This window comes from Elephas maximus, chromosome 3, assembly GCF_024166365.1.
Source record: "Elephas maximus indicus isolate mEleMax1 chromosome 3, mEleMax1 primary haplotype, whole genome shotgun sequence".
Lineage (NCBI taxonomy): Eukaryota > Metazoa > Chordata > Mammalia > Proboscidea > Elephantidae > Elephas > Elephas maximus.
Window position 1 is genome coordinate 50,028,212 of NC_064821.1, and position 14,475 is coordinate 50,042,686.

Here is a 14,475-nt window from a genome sequence, read left to right on the forward strand (position 1 = left end):
CAAGGCGGATTATCGGCTTGCCCGGGCGCGGCAGTAGTCGGCTAACGCCCTTCCGAGTCACCCAGGAGGGAACTCTGGGCGCCGGTTTCGCGCACTCCGCACCCCTGCGCCAGCTTCTGTGCCACCAGGGGGCGCTCGGGTGTCTCCGCAGCTCCTCGCAGCATCGCCCCTCCCTGGGTCCCCTGCGATTGGTCAGCCGCCCCGAGCTCTGCGTCTCGATTGGCTGCCATCTTTGTCAGTCGCGGGCGCTGGGGCGGGCCGAGGTGACGCGCGGCCGCCGGGCTCGGGGCGGTGTCCGGCACCGGGGGCTGCGGGCGGAGTTACGTGAGGACAGACGCGGGGCAATCAGACGGCGGCGGTCCTGGGAGGCGTCAGCGCGCGGCCGAGCCGCTGCCCGCCCGCCGCGCCGCTACTGCCGGCCGGTCTCCGCGCCCCAACTCCCGCGCTCCCGCCTTTCCCCCCGCCGAGGCCCTCGATGCCGGGCCGGGCCGCTGCGTGATGGGGCTGCGGAGTGGCGCCCTGCGGCTCTCGGTGGCCGCTCCTCGCGCAGAGGTGCGTCGGTGCCGGGCCCCGCGCGCCCCCGCGCGCCGCGGCGCCTACTGACCCGGCCGCCCGCCCACCCGCCCGTCGGTCCGCAGCGCGGCTGAGGTAAGGCGGCGGGGCGGACGGCGGTTGGCGCTGTGGCCGCCAGGTGGGGAGGGGGCCCTTCTGCGAGAGGGAGGGGTGCCCGGGCGGGGTCCAGGGGGGAGTCCCGGGCCGTGACGGGAGCCGTGAGCACTGAGGGCGCCGCCCGCTGGGGCACTGGGTGGGGTGCGGTGGGGTGGGGTGGAGGGGGGAAGGCTCTCGGGGGGGAGGGGGTGCAGGGCGCCTCCCCGGCCGGCAGTGCGCTCTGGGCTTGGGTCCAGCGGCCTGCTGGGTCCCCCGCACCAGCCCTCGGTTTCCCCTGAGTGCCAGGCTTCGGCTCTGCCCAGCGGTCAGCCGATCCGCCTGTCTGCCCGTCCCTTGGGCTTTCTGCGCAGTTTGCAGCTTGATGGGGACAGCGCGGCTCCGTTTGAAGCCGTTCTTTCTTATTTCCCCTCTCCCCTCTCCCCCATTATCTTGCTTGGCATTCGGGGCCGAGGTTGGGAATGTGGTTATGCCCTTTTGCCAGATACAGGTAGGAAAGAGCATCGCCTGGCAGGGGAGAGGCCGATGGCACAAGGACTGCAAAAAGGAGCGCTCTGGGAAGGGAGGGGGCTTGCTGGAGGCTGGCCAGCCGTGGGGAGGGGTGGTGTGGTCTCGGCGTTGAGCAGAGCCAGGCTTACTCGGGCAGCCATATTGGGAGGATGATCTGACAATTCCTTTAGGAGCCAAGTCCCGTTGCTGGAAGGCACCGAGTGACAGCCCTGGCAGCTTTAAGGGTGACTGCCCGCACAGAAGCCAAACCGTGGAGGTTGGGAGGCAGCTCGAGCAAGCTAGTCATTGTTCATGAAACACAAAACATTTCTGGCCCTAAAACCAGGATGGAGCTCCCAAATCACTTTTTCTCCTTGGCGAATTGCTCAGTTAGCTTCCAAGGTAAACTGCCTTCAAGATTCCATTCTTGTCGGTGTGAAATGTTGGGTTTCTGAATTCATCTCCTGTGTCCTGTGTACGTAGAAGGCCTGGTGATGCCTTACATGTACATAGGCCTGAGGACTGCTAAGGCCAATTTACCAGTATGGAGGCCTTGAGTCAGTAGGTTGCATTGGATGGATAGATTTTCAGAGTAGCTCAAGATGCAGAGAGTAAGTAAACCAGAATGTTCTGATAGTGACGGAGGCTTGCAGCAATATTTCTTAGGGCAGAGACTGTAATCTTTGTGGAATCTCGAGGTAGCTGAAATTAGATTGTCAACAGATCTCTTGCTCACATATCTCTTATTGCTCTAGGCAGCTGTTATGCCAACACTGAGCATGCTGCTTTGTGTCATAGCTGTGCCTGAGCCCAATGGGAGTGCAGTGATTCCATTTGAATCGGTCTGAAGAAGTGATATCATGGTGGATATTTTATTTAAAGGCTGACATTTTGTCATCTTAGCTTAGTCATAATAAAATCTTAGCTTGTGTGAAGTGGTGCTTTCTAATTAAGCTGGTATGGTTGTTGGATTACAAAGCCAGTAGAGTTATTAATGTACTGATGAAGTATGGGATACGAAGATGGCACACATGTTGGCATTGTCAAGCAGATCTTGAAATGATCAGTAACTGAGTTCAGCTTGAGCCTGTAAAGCTGCCTTTTCTTACATACTAAGCCTGGACAGGACCTGGAGGGATGGAATGCCTGCCACCTTCTTTGTGTCCTTTCTTTTCGTTCATACTGCATTTCTTATTGATTAAATTCCTGTGGTTTTCAAAACTGAACTACTTCAACAATTTCAAGTAGGGGTTTCTAAGGAAAATCTTCACACATTTCATTTATTAAAATTAACTTATCATTAAGCTTTCCTTTTAAAACTTGGTTGAATCAAATATGTCTTTGACAGAAACTAATGTTTTTTGAAATTACATTAATGTGAGAGAAACACAAAATGTCTTTTAAAATTCCATGCCCCAGTTAAGAAATATTTCTATTATTTTACTTTTAAAGTTACTTTATTAGTAAAAAGATCTGAAGAATTGTGATTAAATATAATTTCAACATTTGATAAAATCAGATCTGATCGTACAGCTCTGCTGTGATTTGTACAGCTCTGCTGTGATGGTTTTTCCAAAATTTATCCAATTAAGTACAGCTTCTAAGGCTTAGAGCAGACTGTTTTTCCCTTTCAGGACCAGATATGAATGCAGTTTTCCTTTTTCTCTTGTTACTCCTTCCCACTTTTAAGTTGTGTAGGGAGTAAATGCCCAAGAAGAGTCTGTCAGCAGAGTCTCTCCAAGGCTAAAGCATTCTCACCCATTTCTCTGCTATGGTCTTTTCCTGCATACAAAGTAAAGAACAACAATGAGCTGCCTTCTTGTCTGTAAACTCCTTCCCAGGCTGCTAATCCCAACAGGTTTTCTCCGGGAATAAGCCTATCCCTTTGGTCTTGTAAACTGACATGGTTTAATTTCACAAGGCTCTGAAGTTAAATGTGTATCATGTCTACATCATGTAGTTCTCTTTGAAAGATGACCTTGTTTGAACAGATACCGGTGAATTTCTGGAGTCCGTAAAGGAATTGAATAAATATATATAATTTTAGGACTTTTGTTTTGTTTTTGCGCCTCGTAAGGATGGAAGAGAAGTTATACGAATGTGACTTGTGATAGGGAAGACTTCCAGAAGATGCCTTGGATTTGTCTGTGAGTTGGACTTTCTGGCAAGTGGCCCCATGATTCATTGGGGTTCACTTTTGCTATAGTCATTACTAGTTATTTGAGAGTGCACGTAGAACTCTTGTTCTTTACCCTCAAGGAACTTACAGTTTGCCACTTATTAATAGATACGGTGAGATAAGGTTAACCCCAGCTCCTTTCCATTTTGTACAGTTTAGTGGACTACTGCCATGCCATGGTGGTTTTCTAGATTTCCCTGCGAGAGCCTTTTTCCTCTTTGTAATGCCTTATAATACTCATTATCTGATATGCAGTTGGTACTTTTATGGTTTGGTTTGAGGCTGTTTGTGTATGTGTTATAAGTCACAAGACTTAACGGTTGTGTCTGATGGATTTTAAAATGTTCTTATATTTAATATTACATTGTATAGGCCAAAGCATATCATTCAGCTATATTATTCTCTACCCTTCTCTTTTTCCTTGAAGACTTTAATACTTGGCTTAATTTTCTCTTCCATCCATATTTCTGACATCATCCTATATGTCTGTGACTGTGTAGGTAAGCAACAACAAAAACAATAATGATAATAATAACTTTTTCATATTGAGCATTTTATATGTGCCAGGCCTATTTCTAAGCACTTAACTTATATTTACTAATTTAATCCTTGTAACAACCGTATAAAATAGATACTGTTAATATTCCCACTGTACAAATAAAGAAACTGAGACAGAAGCTGTGGGGTAAAGGACCTAGTTTTACCCTAAGTGAGGTGGCCTTTGTTCTTGGTTCCTGAGAAATAACCCTTGGAGTAATTGGGGTGCTTTGGTCTGGAATTTCCAGGCCACAGTGGAGAATCTGTGCTTGTGAGTAGGAGCTGGCCAGACCAGAAAAGACTCACCTGGGAGGCGGGTATCAACTAGCACCAAGAGGCATGAGTTAGCTTATCGTGCAGACCTGGCCAGGAAAAAAAAAAGCCTGGAACTCTAAGGCTTAGAGAGCTTCCTTCTGTGCAGTTCTTCCTTATGATCACCCTGATTTATATCCTTTTACCATAATGAAACCCATAGTTGTAAGTATAATCTTTTCTGTAAATTCTGTTCCAGGGAAGTAACCCAAAAACAGTGTCCTTTTAGCTTGTAAACTCTGACCTAGCTCTAGGTGGCTAGGGGCTGAGAAACGGGGCCTCTGGTATCAGAAATGATAGAGAAATGGGAAAGCAGAGATACACTTGATCTCCACCTTAGGGGAATCACCGTTATGCTGAGTCTCACCTACAAAGTTATCATTTTAGAGGCTAAGCAACTTTCCCAAGGTCACTAAGAACTAGTAAGTAACCACTATGCTGAACCTCATTTCTAACTACCCTTAACCTTAAGATTCCTTGACTTCATCTCAAGCAGACCTTGGCTTCATTCTGTTCTAGCAGCTCCGATTTGTGGCCACATCTTCCAACGTGTTAATCGCCTTCAGATCTCAAGTTTGCCTCTGGATCTTAAACTGGTAATTTACAGCTCTCACTTTCATAGTCTCTTTCCCTGTGTTCTCCCACCTCAAGTCTCTTGAACCTTTCCTTTTCTCCTAATCTATCAGACTTGACTTGTTTTCATTCTTTTTCTATACTGTCTCACCCCTGGAGTACGTTGCTTCAGCTCTTTTCTTGCTAGCACTTGCAGTTTTTGTTCTTCCATATCTGCAGACCCACTGTGCAGATGGCAGCCTTGCATCACTCCTGCCATCCGTACCCTCCATACTCTGTCACGGAGAAACATCACATAGTGCTGGGATTTGTGCCACAATTAATGTGCACTCTTAGGTCTCTTCCGAGTTTGTCTTTGGTGTCTGTTGAAGCATTTCTGCTCAGTTCTGTCCCCCATTCTTCACATTCTAAAATCTTTACCACTTGTCCTGGATTGAGTTATGTCCTGCCAAAATATGTGTCAACTTGGTTAGGCCGTGATTCACAGTATTGTGTGGTTGTCCTTCATTTTGTGATTGTAATTTTATGCTAAAGAGGATTTGGGTGGGATTTTAACACCCTTACTGAGGTCCCATCCCTGATCCAGTATAAAGGGAGTTTCTCTGGAGTGTGGCCTGCACCACCTTTTGTCTTACAAGAGATAAAAGGAAAGGGAAGCAAGCAGAGAGTGGGGACCTCATGCCACCAAGAAAGAAGCACTGGGAGCAGAGTGAGTCCTTTGAACCTGGGGGCCCTCTTACTTACTGTCCTTCCTCCTGTCTCAGAGAAAGAGGTTATATTCCCCCACTTCAGCTAATCCGCTGGCCTGACTTCTGGATATCACTGCCTTCTATATCTTTAGAAACTTGCTGTATTGATTACTCCTCTTTTCTTGCCTATATTTTTACCTTTTACCCCTTCACTGACTGTTTCCCACTGTTCTTGAAAACGCCAGACACAGTCCCGCCTTAGAGCTTTTGCCCTGATTCTTTCTTCCACTTGCAACACTCTTCCCCTGAAATCTGCTTGGCTAATTCCTTAGCCTCCTTCAAGTCTGGTTAAATCTCACCACCTCAACAGGCCTCCTCTGTCTACCTGCACCTGCCCAGTATACCTCCCCACCACACTCCTGATCTCCCGACCTTGCCCTGATTTATCCCCCTGATAATGCTTCTTATCACCTAACATTTTCTATAACTTATTAATTTTAATGTCTCACCTCTCCCACTAGAATATAAGCTCCTCCATGCCAAGGATGTTTATCTGTTTTGCTCGTTGATTTATCCCAGGCACCTGGAACACTACCTCTCACGTAGTGGATACCTAATAAATAACTATCGAATAACTAAAGCATAGGAACCTGCGAATCTCTCCCATTAAAAAAAAGGAGTGGGGGAGGGAAAAAAAAACCTGCTGCTTCCCATTCCCTCCTAGCTATCTCTCTCCTGCCCGTACAGCCACGCTCTGGAGGTAGTGTGGATGCCTGCATTTCCACTTCTTCCCTGTCTCCTAATCACTCCCCACCCCATTGCAGGCTGGCTTCAGCTTCCCCTCTCTCCAATCACTGACACTGTTCTCCCTCTTGTTTCCAGACGTTTATTGCTGAGACCAGGGTGTATGGTTCACGCCTTTTGCTGCTTCCTGACTTTGCAGCACTGAAAGTACTGCTTACTTCACTCTCTCCTTCACTGAGCTTTTATCTGCATCTGTGTTGGTGGGGCTGGTTTCAGTCTCGGGTTTATTTTTCTGGCCACCCATGTAGCTATGAAATTCATTGAACACAAATTTTTGAGTACTTGTACCCATTTTAATATTTCTCTTTTGCATAACTTTCAAAGGCTTGCTGAGTTATTTGATTTTAGTTGAAAGGAACTAGAGCTTTTTTTTTTTTTTTTTGGTGGTAAACATGTATAACAAATCATTTGCCATTTCAACAAGGAACTAGAACTTTGACCACATAAAATTTCTAATCTTAAAATAAGCAGCAGAATAGTTCATTACAGGGAAGTTTTCTTTATTTATAAATTATACCACTTACTGCTTCTAAAAGGATTTGGGTAGCTTACCACAAATACCACATATATAGTAAGGCTGTTAAAATATAAACAAACAAAAATCGATGTAAGAAGAGGAAAAATAAATATACAAATCGCCAAGGCTAATGTGGTTACTGTAATTTAGTTTTGAACCTTTTGGAAGTCAAGGCAAAAAGGGAAAAATAAGTTACACAGTTTTCATTTTGGCAAAAGAAAACCTAATGGTTTGTTGAGAGAAACTTTTCTTTATCGTAATAAATTCTAAAAGAAAGGTGTTATAGGCATCCTGCTACAAGGGCTCACATTGTACGCACTGTCATCAACAAGTCTTTAAATAAAACGAAGAAATGTTCTTGAAGAACCTTTTTTTAAAAAAGTAATCTACCTGGTTTCTAAACTGAGACTATAACATTAAAATACAGCTCAATTGTCAAAGGGTGTATTTTCTTCTGTGGAGGATATAACTAACGTGGCTCAGGTATATAACGTGATATGAAGATGAATCTGAGTATCCTAGCCGAAAACTTAATATTTTACTGTGGTGAGAGCCTGAAATACTTGTATTCTGGGTTGTCATCTAAAAGAAAACATGCATTTTAAACATTGAATACCTGTTTATCATGTGGCAAGATTGACACATTGTTGACAAACTGAAAAGTCTGACCTGCATTCTTACTCAGAGAGTAAGCTACCTCCCAGGAACATCACTGCAAAGGTGTGGTTAGGAGTGAACTTCAGAAGAGCCTCTGGTTGAAGCTTAGTATTTCCACACCATGGCTGAGCTGGGTTCATTTTAGTGCGGGTAGACAGTTTCAGGAGCAGCTGTCACTTGTCATTCACTTTGACAATAGAAGAGCTTCAGTGGACTGTTGAGATTTGAGTGGCAGAGTTCCTCTGGGTTGGCCAGAGTCTGTAGGATGTACCTTCAGATACTAGAACTAATTGACTTACTGGATAGAATTTAGTACTGACTATTCAAACTTCAGGGAGTCAGCCTCATCCCAAAAGCGGAGGGGCAATGAAAAAAAAAAATCACTTTCATTGAGAATAGTTTAAGACATGAGTTGTAGGATCTGTTGTTTCTTGATGCATCTCTTGGTTTCGAGAGTAAAATCATGTCATTAGTGAAAAGGAGGATACTTGATTTCTTAAATTTCAAGTGGACATGTGTCTAATAAATTTAAAAGTTTAATCAGGTTCTTTTAGAGAGAAGTTAAAAGCAAACAGTTGGGGGAGCCTGACCAAGCTTCCTGGTTAGCCACATTTGAGATTGGAAATCTGATCTGTCAGGAGATTCTTCTTGTGCAGTCCCATTCTTGGCATTGGGTTAGAATGCAGAAAGAAACTTCCCTAACATGATCTACGTTGAGCTTGCCCATGGTTGATTTTTGTCCATAGAGTCAAAGGCCAAGAATAGGTTGGTAATTCACATATGTAGAAAAAGAAATTCTTACATTGTTTTTGGGTGTTGTATCACTAAAGCGATGGTCAGTCACACAGTGTTGGATCCTAAAACCTGTTTGGTTCTCACAGGCAGTGTGAGACTGAAAGATACAGAACTGTTATATAAGAAGGAAATTTCCATAGCATCTGAAAATGGGCTCTCTAGCTACACGGATTTACTTGTGGTTGCCTATTCATTCTTTAAAATATAACTCAGTAGAAAAGATTATCTTTTAAAGAGGCTACTTGATATTATAAGTTTGCTGTTACATAGCAGAATGTTGAATTTAAAAGGATGGTATTTCTTGGTTAAAATCTGTTTTTAATTTTAGCAGATGTACTGAATAAAGTGTCAGTGTGTGGAAGCTTTAAGTGAACAACTAACTGCAACATCAGCCAGAGTGAAATAAGTAGAAAAATGAGGAGTCAACAGAGCAATTTAAAGGGGCAAAGAAAAAGAAGATTTAGGAGGATATCAGAGAAGCTGTGACTTAATGCTTCCTGCCACATGGCGATGCTTGACCTTGTCCTTGATAAAGATACGGGCTTGTAATAGGCCAAGAAGGGAAATTAGGCTTCCAGGAATGTGCATGTACTATGTAGTAGGAGGGTGCTGGTGGAGAAGACGACGTACAGTTGGGCAGTGAAAACTGAGACTGGGAAGTAGGTTGGATTGTGAAGGCTCTTGACATTTTAGATTATGTTCTGAGGCACTGGGAACGAATGGAAGGTTTTTAAACAGAGGGAATGAATGACATAATATGATCTCTATTTTAGGAATATAATTCTGGCTGTTTTATATAGAAAATGGGATATTGGAAAAACAAACCACAAAACTGGTATTATTTTGCTCTTGTTTTTGTTCACTTTGCTAAAAGATCAATTTGAGAATTAGTCTTCTTACCAGTAACTAGTTGCTGTTGAGTTGGTTCCAACTCATGTCAACCCCATGTGTGTCAGAGTAGGACTCTGCTCCACAGGGTTTTCAGTGGCTGATTTTTGCTAAGTAAATTGTCAGGCTTTTCTTCTGAGAGTCCTTTCCTTAGACTGCTAATAATCCTGGGTACCTTTGAGAGCACATGAGAATTTCACAAGATGAAAATTAAGCAGTGGGGCAAAAATTAATTATGGAGAAAAACTCAAATGAATTAGACTAAATGTCTTATTATCCTTAAACATTTTATTAAACATTAAAGTGTCAGGGAATGGTTCTAGAATTTTCACTCCATTCTGCTTTTCTAATGCTTCTAATTCTATGTCATAAGAAAGAAAAACTGGCCAGAGGAGCAGTCTAGAACTGAGGCTGTGTGAGTGAGTGATTTAAGAGTATTTATGGTTGCCTTTCCTAGCTGTCTTTTTCCTCTTGTCTCTTCAAAACTTGGAAAATGTATTTTTATGCCGATTACTAAGAAATGTTTCCCTATAACTTCTTAAAAATGCTTTCGGTTGTCTTGTTGAAATTTAAATTTGATTTCAGATTTATATAATCAGTAATTCTTTAATGAAACAGTTTTGAAGTTGTAATTCTTTGCTGGACAGCTGCTATAAGAGAGATACTGTTTATACCAAAAAAAAAAAAAAAGACCAAACTCATTGCTGTCATTTCCTACTACTGTACTATTCTCGTGATATTCCTACTACTGTATAACATTTTAACTCTTTTGTGGAGATGATTGCAGTTTTAACACAGGACAGAAAAATGTTTAGGTTCAGGATATTTTAAAAAAGTGATTTTAGAATGTATATATCACTTCCAAAAAGAATAGCTTTTTTATTTAGGAAGGAATTTGAGATTAATTTCTATCCTTTTTCCTTTTGACCAAATGATTCATCTCTTTTCTGGAACAATTTATGTTTTTTATTAATACGATTCAAATATTAGTCTTTTGGTACAGCAAACCAAAGAACCCGTTGCTGTCAAGTTGACCCTGACTCATAGTGACCTTATAGGACAGAGTAGAACTGCCCCATATGGTTTCCAAGGAGCAGCTGGTAAATTTGAACTGCTGACCTTTTGGCTAGCAGCTGAGCTGTTAACCACTGTTCTACCAGGGCTCCTGTTGACACACAGTAACTAGGAATTCAACCAAAAAATGTTAGCTGTCTACTATATTCAATAACCCTGTGATGTATGGGATTAGAAACATGACTAAGATCCTGCTTCTCTCCTCAGAGAACTTAAAATCTGTAGCAGGACTAAGAAAAGCAGGTAACTTATTCTACCCTGGTAAGGTCAGTAATATAAGAAGTAGTCAATGGAGAAGCAGTTATGTTTGGTTTGGGAAGTTACGAGAATCTATGACGGGTTTAGAAATAGGTAGCCTATGAGATGGCCCAGCAGAATAAATTTGATTTTGGGAAGAATAGGGGAGGAGAAAGGGCACAGTGGGCAGAGAGAACAGTGGAACCAGAGGCACAGAGACAGAAAAACATGAGATCCATTCAGGAAGCCCTTTAGTGGGTGGTTTAGGAATGGGTGGAAAGTAGGTAGTTTATGTTGCAGTACACCTTGAATGCCAGTGTGGGGAGGTTAGTCATTGCTTGGTAGCCAGTAGAGAAACTTTAAAGATTTTTAAGTGGGGCAGTGATATGAATAGAGTTGTACTCCAGGAGGAGCCCTGGTTGGCACAGTGGTTAAAAGATCTACTGCTAACCAAAAGGTCGGCAGTTTGGATCCACCAGCCACTCCTTGGAAACCCTGTGGAGCAGTTCTAGTCCTATAGGGTCACTGTGAGTTGGAAATCAACTCAATGACAACGGGTTTGGTTTTTGTTTTGGTACTTCAGGAAGATGAATCTGGCTTTACTGTGTAGTATGGATGGAGTAGAAACCCTGGTGGCGTAGTGATTAAGTGCTGAGGCTGCTAACCAAAAGGTCCGAAGTTCCAACCCACCAGGCGCTCCTTGGAAACTCTGTGGGGCAGTTCTACTCTGTTCTGTAGGCTGGCTGTGGGCCGGAATCGACTCGATGGCAACAAGTATGGATAGAGTAGGAGGAAGAAAAAGAAAACTGGGTTAGGAAGGTTAGCAGTCTTGGATGAGAAGTATTGAAGGCGGGATGGTAGTGGTAGACATGAAAAGAGAGAGATTTTGTAGGTAGAAGCCATGTAATTTGACAAGTGATTAGATGGATATAGGAAGCAAACTTTTGTCTGTGTGGGAACAGGAGAACGGTGGAAACATTAGAAGAAATAGAAGAGAGGCGGAAGTGCTGGCGTTACAGGAGGTGGAGAGAGATTTTGGTTTTGGTTGTGTAGGTCGAAGGAAATGCTGGCAGGAGAGTGGGTAGAGGAGTCAAGCAGTCTATTGAAAAATGTATGTATGGGAACACTAGGTTTGATGTTAGTGTTTTGGTCCATAATTGCAGATACATAGTACTTTATATCTAAAATCCAGCAAGGAGGTTTCAGCCTTTGTTGTCTTGTTTGTCAGTCAGTCTCCAGCTTTCAACACTTTGTTAGGCTCTGGGGAGAACGCAAAAGAAAAAAAATGAATTTAAACACAAACAATATTTAATAATTGTCAGCATTTTGGCAGTCTTGTTTCTTTTATCTTTCTGTAACAAGTGCCTGGATATCTAATACTCACTCAGGCTATGTTAAAATCTGATTATCTAAAAAAAAAAAAAAAATCTTTGATTAAAAAATCATTGCATTTGGTCGATAAGTACTATGCCTCTTTTATCCCTCCTCAAACCCTCATTATGCCATTATTTAAAGAAACTGTAGATTTTTTCATATTCTGGTTTTGGCTGCCTGTTTCTTTGAGGTGTCCTTTAAATAGTTTCCTTGTTCCCTATATGTTCAGTCAACTGATAGTTGATCTAAGGCTTGATTCATTTCATTTTTTTTTTTTAAGGGGAAATACTTATAGGTGGTGCTGTATGTCTCTTATTGAAGGACATCAGGAGGCATATCCCACTTAACGTCCCACTTTTTAGTGATGTTAAGATTGGTCATTTGGTTCAGTTGTCAGCGTAATCCATACACCTTAATGTTCCCCATCTACCTTTCATCTAATGCTTTTTAGCAGCCAGTGGTGACCCACTGCCATCGAGTCGATTCCAGCTCATAGTGACAGTATAGGACAGAGTAGAACTGCCCAGTAGAGTTTCCAAGGAGCGCCTGGCGGATTCAAACTGCCGACCTCTTGGGTAGCAGCCGTTATATCGGTAGGGTTGTGAAATTATGACATTCTACCATTTTTTCTGCATTTATTAGCTGAAATTCTTCTATAAAGAAGAGCTTACCCTCATCGACTATTTGGCTGTTCTGAAATGTAGTTTATACAGGATATTTAGACTGAATGAATGCTCAGTTCTTTTGCTGTATGTACCAGTTTTCAGAATAATGAGTTTTTTACAAGTATTATGAACTCATGAATTTTTATGTAATGGATGCTTTTCAGTCTGTTTGCAGCCATTAATGTTTTTGATGCTCCAATTATTCCATCTTAGTCAGTGGGAGCCCCTTCAAGTTGGCACTTGTATCTTTTTACATGATCACATTCCTCTTTAATAGATTTCTTGCTTTTGGACACACTAAAATGTCCTCGATCATCTTGAAATTTCTTGTCCCAACTTGGAATTAGCTACTCTTTCAAGAGGTCCTAGTTCAAAGATATTTTTGAGAGAACAGAATTGTCATTTTAGAAAGTGTTAAAGAACAATACAAGATAGAATGCAGTCATGTAAAATGATAGCAGTGTTCAGGTAACGTGTTTCAGACTGTAAGTACTGTAGGAAATACCACTGATTCCTGGAATGGCTGGGTAAGGGATTTTGGGAAAGGTAAAGCTGGAGCTGGGCCATCAAAAAGAGGAGAAAAGTTAAAATTCATACACCCATTGTAGTCTAGACTCATCTCCTTTTCAAAAGACCCCTGTGTGATTCTGTTTTGTGCAGCCTGTTTAAGGACTATTGAATCAGTGATAAAAAAACTCAAAGAACAGCTTGACTCTTGGAAATATTTTAGGTATGGGGTAGTAATGATATGGATTAGAGTAGCGGCAAGGGGAAAGAACGGAGAGGTAGGATAATACAAATTCGTGTTTTAAAAGTTTCCATATAGTATTTCATTAATAACGTTAACATGGATAACAAGGATTCAAAGAGAAGGAAACAGCCAAAGATGACGCCAAGATTTATGGCATGGGGTCTGGGAGAAGGATGTTGATAGAGATGGGGAGTTTGGCCAGGATTGCTGGGTTGGAAGAGAAGATACAGGTTTTTCAACATGATGAGTATTGAGATGATGGCCATGTATCAGAGTGAACTCTGGGGAGTTGAGACGTGTTTTATGTCTTGATTTATTCTGAATTCTTCATTCACTGTCTTTTGGTAGTGAAAAGTACTCAACTAGTGAATATAAGTCATGCAATATGGATTGGGAGAGTTGATAACTGTAAACTTTCATTCGATGAATGTAATTGCAAGAAATGTTTGCTATGTTAAAAAAATAACCATCTGTTCAATGTAAAGTACAATGGAAAAACAGACTGGAAAAACTGCAGCAAATATAAAAATATTAATATTAATAAATATTTTAATCATTTGATACAAAAAAAAAAAATCAGTCAACAACCAGGCAATGGACTTGAACAGATAATTCTCATAACTGGGAAGCATAATTCAGTAATTCATTCAGCAAACATTTTCTGAGCGCTTACAACAGATGCCGTTCTAAGTGCTAGCAAATGAGAGAGATCTCTGAGCATTCTGGTGGTGGTGAGAGAGATGGACATTGTTCAAATAGTGATAATGCTGTTAAAAAAATAAGAGAATGGTGATATAGAGAGTGACTTTTGGGTTTTTATTTTGTTTTATTCTCATTTATTTTTTGCTCTTTCCCAAGGAAGGCATTGGTAGTTGTTCAGCTGGTGGTTGGCCTTTCTTAATCCCTACCTAATTCTGTGGAAAAATGTTGGTCAGATATAAGTTCTCTTGGAACTCCCTAGTGGTTGGAATCGTAAGTACTTTTTTTTTTTTTATAGAATACAGATTTCTTCCCCTGACTAGAGAGATCTCTTGTTTCTTGTGGAAATTACTTATGTGAGCTCTTTTCACAGAATAATATTGGTTTTGTTCTGTTAGGAGGGAGACTATTTCTCTGAAAAATTTCACATTTTTTTCTGGGACTTCATTCAGAAGTGAAATATAGTGATTTGATTCTACCAGGAGTAAGTGGCCCATCTGAGGATAGAACCTGGGTCTCTTGGATCCTTCTTTGCTTATTTCAGGGCAGTTCTGAGGGTCAAATGGATA

The 14,475-nt window shown here is 42.1% G+C and overlaps 1 protein-coding gene across 5 annotated transcripts in view; it reads left to right on the forward strand.

The window, feature by feature from the left end:
* The first annotated feature begins 613 nt into the window (after positions 1-613).
* KIF1B (kinesin family member 1B) overlaps positions 614-14,475 on the forward strand; it is a 171,010-nt gene continuing 157,148 nt past the window's right edge. For 4 of the 5 annotated variants that reach the window (XM_049877882.1, XM_049877884.1, XM_049877885.1 and 1 more), the window contains exon 1: positions 614-648. The gene's annotated coding sequence lies outside the window, so the exon portion shown is untranslated. Of the gene's footprint in view, positions 649-13,846; positions 14,180-14,475 lie in introns of those variants that run through there. The other variant, XM_049877883.1, reaches the window with a different exon arrangement.